Here is a 12,031-nt window from a genome sequence, read left to right as displayed (position 1 = left end):
TGTCATTTTTTCTCAACTTCAGTGGTTGCGCTGATTCTGACACACCAGGAAAATGTATCTGTTTCAATTTGGTATTTAACAAGGTGCACAGATGGTGTTAAAAGCAGGTAGAAGTGGTTAATCACCTGTGAATTTTAGGCATTTTTCAGCTGTCTGTAGAGGACTTTAGAAGTGCATTTACTGCATGGATTTCTCCACAATGATTTGCATTTTTGTGGTTGTTTTCAAATCAATCACCCCAAAGGGTTTGCGACTCTTGTCATTCCAAAGCTATGAAGACCTACCCATGTCCACATTCCTAGCGCAACAAATGATTCGGGACCCGAATCTTGTGGTATTCAGTATTCGTGTTCAGGCATATCCGTACCTCGCTGCACCCTGAATTGTTTCATTTTACTGACACCATCTGTTTCTTGTGCCTAAACCAATTTGTATTCCATTTCAGGAGTTGTCTCCTATGCTCTGCTTTCTGACCTTGTAAATCGATCTCCTGTACAGTCTGTAACAAATACTTTCCTGAAATCTGGATGAATTATGTCAACGATTTCGTCTTTATCAATTCAGCAGTGCATTGAAATGACCCTAATACATTTGTCATACATGATCTTCTTTTAACAGAACTATGCAGCTTTCCCCACACTAAATCACATCTCTAACTGAATTGTAATCTTCTCCCTTATAAATGTTTCCATTATCTTGCTCACTACTAAAGCCAATCTTACAAGTCTGTGTTTCCTTGGGTATTCCCAGTGTCTCTTTCTGACAGCTACTGAAGCCACTCAATAGTGAAGTGCATTTCAGGTAAATATCATCAATATGCTCTGTAAAAGCAAAAAAAATTAAAAACCTAGTAAAACATAGTCCTGGTGTTCAATAATAGTTTTAGAAATTCTCTGAAATGAATGGAGAATAAAGGGGGATTTCTTTATTGCTGGCAGTTAGTGGCATTGATGGATCATGGCATAGCCATTCACAGTATGGCCAAATAATTTCACTGTATAGAATTTTATATAGCTACAGCTAAAATTCAATGAACTGATTCAGGAGGTTCAATATAAACTATAACAATAAGTTAAGCCCTTAAATTGATTTGGTATTTTAAAACGATAGGGAGCAGCAAGATGCTTGCTCATGTCATCTTCCTTCACAGATGTAACTTTAACTGGAACTGTAAATCCAAAGCAGAATAGTGAGGGATAGGGGTATATAGTGTGTGATTTAAGACCCATCCTGGAAATCAGCGAGGATTTGAGTACACCAACTCTAAAGCATAATCGGAGCGTTATAAGGGTCCATCCAGAAAGTTAGGAGGATATTTTTTAGAAGAATAAAGATAAATTTCATATCTTAGGAGTCTATTTTTGAAGAGTGCCAGGCAAGATGAGAAAAGAAAATGACTGTGAAAGAAGCAGCAGAGCCATAGATAACCACTCATCCTACTATCCTCTCAAGATATGAGCTGGGATGATTTCTATCAACGACTTCCAAATATAACATTATTCAGCTCTCATTATGTTGTCAATCTAATTTGAATGCAAGTTATTCAGAGCACATGGCTGTTTTGCCTTTGTGTTTGCCTGTAAAGCGCTGCACACCCCAAGCCAGGAAAAAAAGAGAAAATTCTTGGATTAGAGGAGATAACGTCCTCACCATAAGTCCTGTGTGCAAATGGTTGTTTTGTAATAACCTTTGTGAAACCTGCCCCTGCTGCACCACACAGAGCAATTCTTCTTTAAAAGAAGCAGCAGTCATAGCAGCTTATTTTATACTGACCCTGTACAGCCTTGCCATGAAGGGAGGGATGGGAGAAACTCCTGCCAACTTACATTAGTTTTTGGAAAACAGAACCCTCCTGAGCTCCCAAGATTTGGCTTTGGCTCATCACTGTAAGTTCACAGAGCTCTCAATATTGAACAAGCTCCACATTTGAGATGAAATCCTGACTTCATGCTGAAGTGAAATAGGATGTCTTTCATTGACATTAGAAAGGCCTCAGTTTCAATCCTTCATTTTAGGATATAAATTATAAAAGTTTTCACATGCTGTGGCATAATTACATCAGAATTGAGAGCTGTAGAGATAAACCACAAGTAATGCAAATAATACTATTTCACTAGGGCTGAGACCTAATATACTCACCGTGACTGAAATAATAACCCCGTACATGCTGACAAGCCCATCTTCCTTCCCTTAACTCTAAAAAAAAACATGAAAATTTAACTGCAGACAGTTGGACTCAGAGCCTGAGAATATGCATCTACCTGCCCTTTCTTAACCCACTGTGTCATCTTCTAGTTTACATCCTCCCTTTCCTTTTTTCCCTTTCTTTTTGATAAATCTACTTTAACTTTCCCTATTCTCATTGTGTTGGTTCTTTTTTCCTGTATTTTAGTTTCTTCTTGTACCTGCCTTTTTGGTACAGGGTACACACATTAATGGCACATGAAGAAATGAGAACCAACAGTCTTAAAACCCCACATGAAATCAAGCCACACAAATCAGATCCCAGTATAGATTTCAGGACCACGGTCTTGATCAGAGAGAATTTTTCTTCCCTAAATAAAGTTATTAAATGTGACCTCATATTAGGGTGCAACTTTCAAACTCATCTCCAAAAATGTCTGAGGTGCTTGGAGCAAAGTTTTTCATTTGGCTGCACCTATCACTGTATAAAACTGAAAGGTCTGCAAATATAGTTTATTTGGAGAGCGTAAGGAGGTTTAATTGATCCTAGAGCTCTTCTGGTATAGAGGCTTACCAATGTGTGCTTTCCAGGAAAACAGTTGACCATTCAATGCTACCACCATAATGGCTAGCAAAATTCACCACAAAACTAACAACGCTTTGTCCACTGAGCTATGACCTTAAACAATATGTGAAATTGAACTGTGAGACAGAACACTTACCATAATTCTGTTCCTGAATGTGTGTGAGTATCCAAATACTGAAAAAAATCAACAAATATTGCCCAGTGGAGTAGTAAAAAATAAAAATCAAAGTTTCAGTGATATAAAAAGTAATCATGATAAAGAGAAACTACTCTTGATATAAACACCATCAGCAATCCAAATATCTGGAACTTACCTGCTACCTTGTCATCTGCTCATCAGAGTCATGGCATTGGGTTTTTGTCTCCTTGTCTCTGAACAGAGTTTCACACTTTCAAGCTGTTTAGGGGCAATATTAAAGCAAGATGATGAAGAGAAAGGTTTTTGCCTGGTCACTTGAACCTTGGATTTGGACGTCTAAATTACCAGCATAATGAGAGTGAATTATGATGTTTTGTCTGAAACAGAACAGCTTTCAGTCTACAACGGGCATGCTCTGCATCTCACAGGGGATGCATACTTCCATAGGAGAGGAATTCAAATTCAGCCCATATCTGCATTAGCCATATTGGTACCCAGGTATCTTACCTTGCTTATCTGTCTTTAGAGGTCTTTGTTCAGCAAGAAAGTGTCACTTTAGTCTTTCTGCCGACTGTTATGTTGTTTACGATCCTATTCAGGCTGCTGTTGAAAATGCTTTTTTCCCTCTTCCCAGTGGGAGAGTACAACATGCTGTTACTGTTTACAGCAAATAGACTAGCATGACTATGCAAGCTAAGGAGGAGCAATATATGTAGTGCTTTATCTGCTGTGATATTTTCACAGCAATTTAAATATGTGCATTTTAAAAATAGTTTTGGTATCAAAATGCATCATTTTGTAAAGGAAAATAAAAAAGCTCCAAACAAATTCGTGGAAAATATGAAAAACATAACTTGAAAATAGGACCTGCTGTTAATAACTTCTTAAGAATTGGCCTAATTTTAGTGACCTCTTAGAGGAACATAATACTATCTAGTGTAATAGAGGTAGCATATTTGTACCAGAAAATAAATAAATCCATTAAAAAGCTACATATTAATGCAAGTAGAAAGACTGAAAATGGCATTCTGGACAAATTATTTTCAAACTCATTTGTACTGATGCAGCTCAGTCTGTGAGCCAATTGACAAAGAAGTGGTCCAACCTCTAAGGAACAGCCAGACTTATAGACCTCAAAATTCATCACTGAGACTCAGAGCAGGAGGTTGCTCTTTGAAATTACATGTAAATGTGTAAAGCCTACACGGTGCTTTTTGTCCTGCGCCTAGAACTCACTCTGCCCATTTCATCATTTGTGAATATATGTGTGTGTGAATTAAAACATGTTGTTCCTCTTTGAAATATGAAAAACTTGTTAGTTAATGTGTCAAAAGGACTTTTGTATCCATCATAAAATCATAGGGAAATTTGAGGCTGAAGGGACCTCTGGAGGTCATTTGTTCCAACGCCTTTCTCAAAGCAGGGCAAATGTCAAAGCTAGCTCCGGTCACCAAGCCTTAGTGCAGTCAAGTTCTGAATATCTCCAAGGACAGAGATCCCACAACCTCCCTGAGTGACATGATGCAGTGCTTGGCCACACAGACTGATAAGAATTTCCTTTTTGTTATCTAACCATAATGTACATTGCAGCAACTTGTGTCTGTTGCTTCCTGCCCTTCTACTATGCAACACTTGAACTTGGAAGAAAAATTGTTCTCTGTCCCATCTACCTCTACACAGACCTACCCACATTAGAAGGCAGGGAGAATGAAGATATCTTCTGCTTATTACAGTTCCTTTTTGCATGATGTCCTAAATTAAATTAAATTATACAGTCAGTTCTCCATTATCAGAAGGAAATGACTGAATTAAACATTTTCTAGTGGTGCATCACATTGGTATTGAAACCTAGGTCTTCAGCACCCTGACCTGAGGCTTAATCCTATAGACACCATGTTCCACCTACTTTATCACCCCCAGTTTCACACGCTGAAGTGGATGAGCTCCAGACAGCTTTCACTGCTTTAGTGCGGAAGAATTCATCCTGTACTCGCTAGAGGGAGCCCATGTGGTCCTAGTAATGCTGGCTTTGGCAGCAAGAAATAGACTGCTCTAAAGGCAGATAGCAAGAGCTTTGCTCTTCTCCCAACTTGGTTCAAGATTACCACAGGTAATCTTAGTCCCTCTTTTACTTTTCTGGATCCGGGGATATTATAACTGCAGTTAGGGAGGGAGACTTCTGAAGTATTATCTTCAGAGATTCTTGCATTTATTACAAAAAGGTACATCGGGTACGAACATGGTCAGCTGTGCTCTGGTCAGAACAGTGCTGGCTGAGGTCAAACAGCATAAACACTGTCTAGGTGTTCACTTAATCATCGCCCTGACCAGGAGGACACTGCAGTGTTAATGTGCTCAGACACTCTTCTCTGACTGGGACTGAGGGCCCAAATCCCATTTACAGTGGTAATGAGGAGATGGCCTCCTCCTCAGGCTCCTACCTCACGCGGGCTAGAGGGGAAGAGCTCAGCCCTCTGGTGGAGATCCAGATTCACCACGCGAGCAATTAGGACAGACTTCAACTCCATTGTACCACATATTAATCTCATTAACTAGGAGGAGGTGCAGGATATATGTGGTCAAATATGCATCACAGCAGAGGAGGCTTGAGTCCCATGGGGTCATCCCCACACCGGGCAGCCTGTACACCTACCACAAGGAACAAAAATGGGAGAACAAAATAAATTGGAGCTTCCTTGAGGGCTTGGGCTTGCTGGCCGTGCAAAAGCCTACCGTTAGTGCCATTAGCTCTGGATTTCACTCATTTGCTTGGGCTCTTGCTATGCTTCCCTTTCCTGTTTGAAGAGGCTTGTTTAATTTTGCTAACGACTCTGAATGAAGATAAGGCCCGTGTGTGTAATAACAGACTAAAATTAAACTTCAAACAAATTATCTGTTCGGATTTAGGAGAATCTTATCTGGGGAGGAATTAATCCTCGCTGCTTGTTTTGGGGCTTTAGCAGGCCACTGGGGATTTGAAAGAGAATACTTTCTCAGCCTGGCGCATACACAACAACTGGAGCAATGTACATAATTCTCTGGATATGCTAAAAAAAACACCTAAAACCCCAAAAAGATACCTCAGTGTCTGAAGTGTAGCCTGAACTGATTGCAAACCAAATGCAGCTGCTGTACATCATCGGCTGTCACTGTCAGAGCCCTGGTCTCCTTGTGACTAATGGCCCTGCTTCCTTCGTCACCGCTTATCGGGATAATTCTGTAAGCTGTCTCTGAAGCCCCCGTGCTCCACGCTGCATGGTTTGGAAACCAGCCATCGCGCCGTCCCGGTGACGCGAGGTTGCTCTGTGAGGAGGAGGATGCTCAGTCCAGCCTATTCATCAAATTAGCAGAGCAGGGGCACGGAGCGCCTGTGGGGTTCGTTTTGCTGAAAAACGCCAGCGTGGCTCCAGGTGAGTTTGGGAATGGGACCAGACCTGGGGCTGGCAGAGACTGGGGCAAGGTCAGCCCCATCTCAGTGCCACCACCTCATGGTGGTTTGAGGGTTTTAATCCCAGGAACGATTTCAGACTGTTTAGTTCTGCTTGGCTGACCTGGACGTAATTCCCATGGCAGGGAAAGACAGCAAGACCTCTGGAAACACTTCCTTACCTCTTACCACAGAGATACCTCAAATTTCCATCAGAGATAAATTCCTGATGGATTTCTTTCATTATTTTTCCCGTCCTTCCATTTTTTTGTTCTTTCAGCTTAGCTGCCCACACTAGCTGGAGGGTGAAAGAACAGCGGGAAGAAGGGAAAAGAGAGAAATAGGGGAGCTTTAATAGTCAGGAGGAGATAAAATAGGTGCTCTTAGGAAGCATAAAACTAGACTGGTAGTCAGGAAAATCACGAGAAAAAATCTCTAATGTTTACTAAATTTCATGGGATTTTAAAGTATATTTTTCCGGTAGTTCTGAGGGCATAGAGTGTGCTGGCTTCAGGGTAAAAAGCCCTCTGAGGACTGCCTAACAGTATGTGAACAGAAACTACCTGGAAACACTGTCTCAAGTTTCCGTTATCCTCAACCACACAATGGGATAAGATGCAAGTTTTAGTTGGAAATACTAGATGGCTGAGCTCCACAGGCATTTCCACTGAACCCATTGTGTATTGCACTACTCTCCTGGGGATATTTAAATGCATTGCCTCGCTATCAGATTGTTAAGGTTCAGGGATCTTTAAGCTACCTAAGGAGTAATAGGATGGGCTAAGGCTGCATCCTGAGACTCCAGAAAACCAAATGTACCCAGGGGAGGCAAGTCACTGCTCGGCCTCCCGTAACGACTTTGTCAAGAGTTTAAGCAGACGAACACTCAGTGAAGCCCACTGTGCTCTGCTCCCTCCCCAGCCAGCAGCACCTCTCCCTGCAGAGGTACAGGCCTGTCATTGCTCGACCCATCTCCGGCTGTGGACTGCATCACGGAGAGGAACCGAGAAGGCTCAGTGCAGCATCTCGTCTTCCTGCTTGGAAACCTCGCTGTGCCAGGACAGGGCACTTCCCCCTGGGCTACTCATGATCTCACGGCACTTATCATAAATCTCAGGTGTCAACAGAGGAATCGAGGCTAGGTGGACTAGGCAATGAAAGATCTTTGAAATAACCTTTTCATACCAAAGAGAGTCAGAAGCAAAAGGGAGGACTTCTGCTTCACTGCTTTGTGAGGGTGAAACCTCCACCATACCACTCTCTCACTCCCCCTTCTCAAAGGAAGAGGGGGAGAAAATAAAATGGAAAAGGGCTCACCAGTCACTGTCACAGGTGAAACACGCTCAGTGTAAGGACAGTAATATGATTTACTGCCTATTAATAACAGGCTAGACCAACAAGAACTAAAAGCAAACTAAAAACACCAGCAGCAGGTCCCTTTTGGAGCAGCTGGAGATGGCTCTGGGGCAGGTGCTGGGCTCTGCTCACAGGGCACCCCTGAAACTCCCTGCTACTAAAACCGTCCCACATAAGCCCTATACATCACTAAAGCTTCTGGCAAGGACAACAAATTTATAGCCTGTGAAGCACAGTAGCACATCTCCAATGAAGTGATAACTGTGCAGTGATCTCCAGCCCAATAAACCCCTGCACAGAGAAGTGACCTTACTTATGACATCTACCCGCCCAGAAAGGCTGTGTTTGTGCAGTACTTTGCCTCCACCACCTAACCCTGTCAGAAGACCGACCCTCCCTGCCCATCTATTCCTCCTAGTGCCCAGAAGTGCCACAACCACGCCAACTGAACGTAGTGCTCTTAGTGTTTCTCTTATCTTACCTAGCCACCTGCTTAAAAGTAAACCAAACCGAGCTTGCATCACCTGAAGTCGTTCTTTCATGCTGTTTCTTGAAAGGCACTGAAGGACCCGCTGGTAATCACTACCTGCATGGTCTTTCTCAGTAGGCAGCCAAGCAGGACGAGGCAGAGCTCCCCAGAGGTGCGAGGTCTGCTTCCAGTTCCACCTTTACATGGGCAGAGAGACCACCACTGAGCAATCTCTAGTCCATGCAGAAGGAGTATGTTATCTTGGCAATACTTCAAAAGTCTTCCGACCTGAAGAACAAGACCAAAGACAAGAAGTTAAGTAGCTTGGTATGCTGAACACGTGGTATAAGAGCTCTTTATGCTTTTCTTGAATTTCCCTCTATGCCTCCTGCACAGCTCTTGACAATAAGTGTCGTATGTTTTACTGTGATAGATATTACCAGCAAAAGGCAAATATATTTTCAAAGAATTGAATTTGTTGCCATGGGAGACAATGCAAATAATTTGGGGTTAAATACAAAGAGACAAAAGAAAGCTCTTTTGTTAAAGTAAATACAATCTCATTGTTTCATATTCAGTTTTAGAAGGTTTGTGAATATCCTTGTTTTCCGTAACCTGGCACATTATTGAAAAGATCTTTCATTTGCTCTTACTTTTTGCCATTTCCTTAGATATTCTATTTCCTTGCATCTGCTGAAACTGAGATGTTTCTTCTGTGCTTGACAAACCATCAACATCTGCATGTGAAAGCTTTCAGACAGAAGAAACATGCACAAAAAAAGAAACCTTACGTATTCATTTTGATTTTCAAACACTTGTGTAATAGGGTGTGTCCAATAGTAGATTTTTCTGAAAATATATTTAAACTGAGAGAACTCAGATTTGATTTGTTGACACTAGAGAGCAAACTCAGGGAGAGAAGTAGTTTGTCTTGCTCAGAAACTGCCTCACACTGGAGCTGTATACTCCTCACGAGGAGAATACTTGTAGTCAGGGTCCTTTCTGGCCTCCTACACAAAATGGTTTGTAACTCTACGCTGTGCTTTGGTATCTTGGTGACAATAATTATGAGTTTTTACCAAATAAGGGAAGGAAAGCCCCCAAACACATCCCTATGGATTGAAGCAAAACTCTTTCCAGTCTCTCTTGCTGAGTTGTTTGTGTAATACAGGTAATTCTGACTGAAACTAGCTTTACAGAGAGAAGCTGCAGGAGCTGTTGCCCCCCATTATGGCCTCTCCATGCAGGAAGAGCTGCTTCCATCCCCATTTTTTGTTGCTCAGAGCGATTCAAAGACTCTGCTTATAACACTCCACGTTTTGCCAAAAGATCTGCACGCCCTTGGGTGCTACTCGTGCCTGACAACCACGCATCATTTCCAAGGCCTACTCTCATTTCCAAGAGTAGGTTCTGGGGAGCCCCAGGACTGGGATATCAGAGCCTGTCTCTTCTCAGGATAGGAGAGGCTTTCTTACCTCCCAAGCTCTTACAAATAAGAGAGGGCTCAGTAAGTATTCTCCTTCACCTGCCCCTGGGGAGAATTTATGACTTACTTTAGATGAGAGGGATTGCAGAAGACCCTTTAGTCATTGTTGTTATAACTCTAGATAATTTTACATACTTTACCTCAATGTCACAGTACTCATGGATAACTACAGAGAGCTGGTCTTCTTGGGTTTAAAGGGAAGATCCTGAGCTAGTTAGTGTAGACAAATGAAGGTGAAGTACAACAGGGAATAAAACTATGGATGGGCCTGAATTGTTCTAGTAAAGACCAACTTAATGCCTTGGGCTGCAGTTGGGAGCAGTAGGAATGACTCACTCTCTTCCCTAAATTATACCACTGCGTGGGGCACGCAGCAGACATTAGTTCCCAGTTATTCCAGAAGTTAGTATGCTGTGCCAACTCATTACTTCCTAAATAGCTTCGGTGTCAGTGCTAAGTGGTGCCTTAACTGACTGCTGACTACAAGGTCACCAAGCTAAGTCTATACTTAGGAACACTTTGTCACTGCAAATGACATGGAAGTGATTTCATCTGTACACATCTTGAGGAGGATAAGAGGAGCGGAGAATTAAATAGCCTTAGAATGGCTGGATTTTCTGTACCAGGGGTTATAAGCTGTGTATTTCTTCTTCACTCTCTTCCCATAGGAAGGGCTTGAACGTAAGGAAAAAACAAACACCAGGCCGCACTTCTGTGCGTTGCATGTTACGGAGCCCTGGCACAGGCTGCCCAGAGGCCGTGGGGCCTCCTCCTTGGAGACCTTCAGAGGCCGCCTGGACGTGGGCCTGGGCAGCCTGCGCTGGGTGGCCCTGCGTGAGCAGGGGTTGGGGCAGGTGGACCCAGAGGGCCCTGCCAGCCTCAACCATCCTGTGACTCTGTGACTTTTTCCATTTTGGCTCAGGTCATGTTCTGACAGCCTTTCTATCACCTGAATACTCTGTCTTCTGATCCTTCCTATCACAGGCCTAACTAACATGGGCAGAACTGAAAAGAGGCTAGAACACAATTAATATTCAGCTCACCAAGCAGAAGTTGGAGAAGAAGTCTCAGAAAAGCAGATGTTTAAAGACAACAACAATAAGAAATGGAGTAGCAGATGAAAAAGTGAACATTCCTGCAACATTTCCTGAGCGGTCTAGCATGCCTCTACTGATAACTGCAGCAAAAGTGCAGCATTTCTCACTACAGAGAGGTCATGTTTTGCATTGCTCTCTTCATGGTCTGCGTAGTTCAAATGTATTCTTCCCTCCCTGTGCTCACTAAAGAGGATCTCACCAGAAGGGTAACACTCTTCCCCTACAGCTGTTAACACACCAGCAAGTAACCTGTTTCCGTCTGCACACCTGCTCCTTGGAACCAAACCTCTAACTATCCTAAAGCTCCAGACATTTTAGAAACTTCCTGCAGCCAAATAACATCACAGATACCACCAGTACCATGTTCAAACCCTCAGTCACATTTGCTAAAATGATTCTGAGTAGAGCAGGACACTGAAGTCAATGACTTTTAAAAAGAGATTTATTTCTTCCTCACTTTCCTGGACTGATAGCTTAGCATTTCCCTCCACCCCCCTTCTATGGAGAAGCTCCTCTTTTCAGTGAGAGGAAAGGGGCCCAGAGCCGCCTGATGCCAAGCTACAAGAACTCTCTTGTTCTCTGCCCACCATGCCAAAGGGCCAGGATTTGCACCAGTTGACCCTCATTGGTAATCCATTGGAAGTATGGAAAGGCAAACGATCCTCATCCAACCTGCAGATGTTGACAGGAGTCTCCCTACAACAGTGAAGGTAAATATCGCAGTTGTCATTTAAGTGAAAAGGGCTTATGGTTCTTAAAGTCTAATGATTCAGACATTATAATCTCCCAACTATTGGAAAGACAGAGACAAATAAACTGGGGGCAAAGAGGAAAGAAAGAGAATTGAAAAGATTTAAACTCTCTATTACCTTCCATTCTACCCCCAAATCTCTCTTGATTCATACCTTAGACATGTAAAGGAACCAATCACCACTTGTTACTAGCACAGCAACGAGAGAGATTGAGAAGTGTATCTATCTGCACACACATATGTTCCATTTCACCCCAGGGTGGCCAGAAGGTGTCCAAGTGCCAGTTAGCTCCATATTTCACGTTGCCCTCCTGACTCAGGTCAGATACATCCTTAAGGCACGTCAGGAGGAGCCAAGCAGATGCTGGCAGTAGGAGCTCTGGTCTCTTGCCCACTGTGGGCTGTCTTAGCGAAGGGTAACCCCACAAAACCTTCCTGTTATCCCTACAAACATTAAGGTTTTCCTGTGCCATCGTTTCTTTTCACTGCTCTGCTAGCAAAAGAGCCCGGAGGATCAAGTCCAGTGGTGCTCATGA

Source organism: Cygnus atratus, chromosome 4 (assembly GCF_013377495.2).
Source record: "Cygnus atratus isolate AKBS03 ecotype Queensland, Australia chromosome 4, CAtr_DNAZoo_HiC_assembly, whole genome shotgun sequence".
NCBI classification, from domain to species: Eukaryota; Metazoa; Chordata; class Aves; order Anseriformes; family Anatidae; genus Cygnus; species Cygnus atratus.
The sequence above is the reverse complement of the archived record's forward strand: the minus strand, read 5'-3'. Positions refer to the sequence as shown.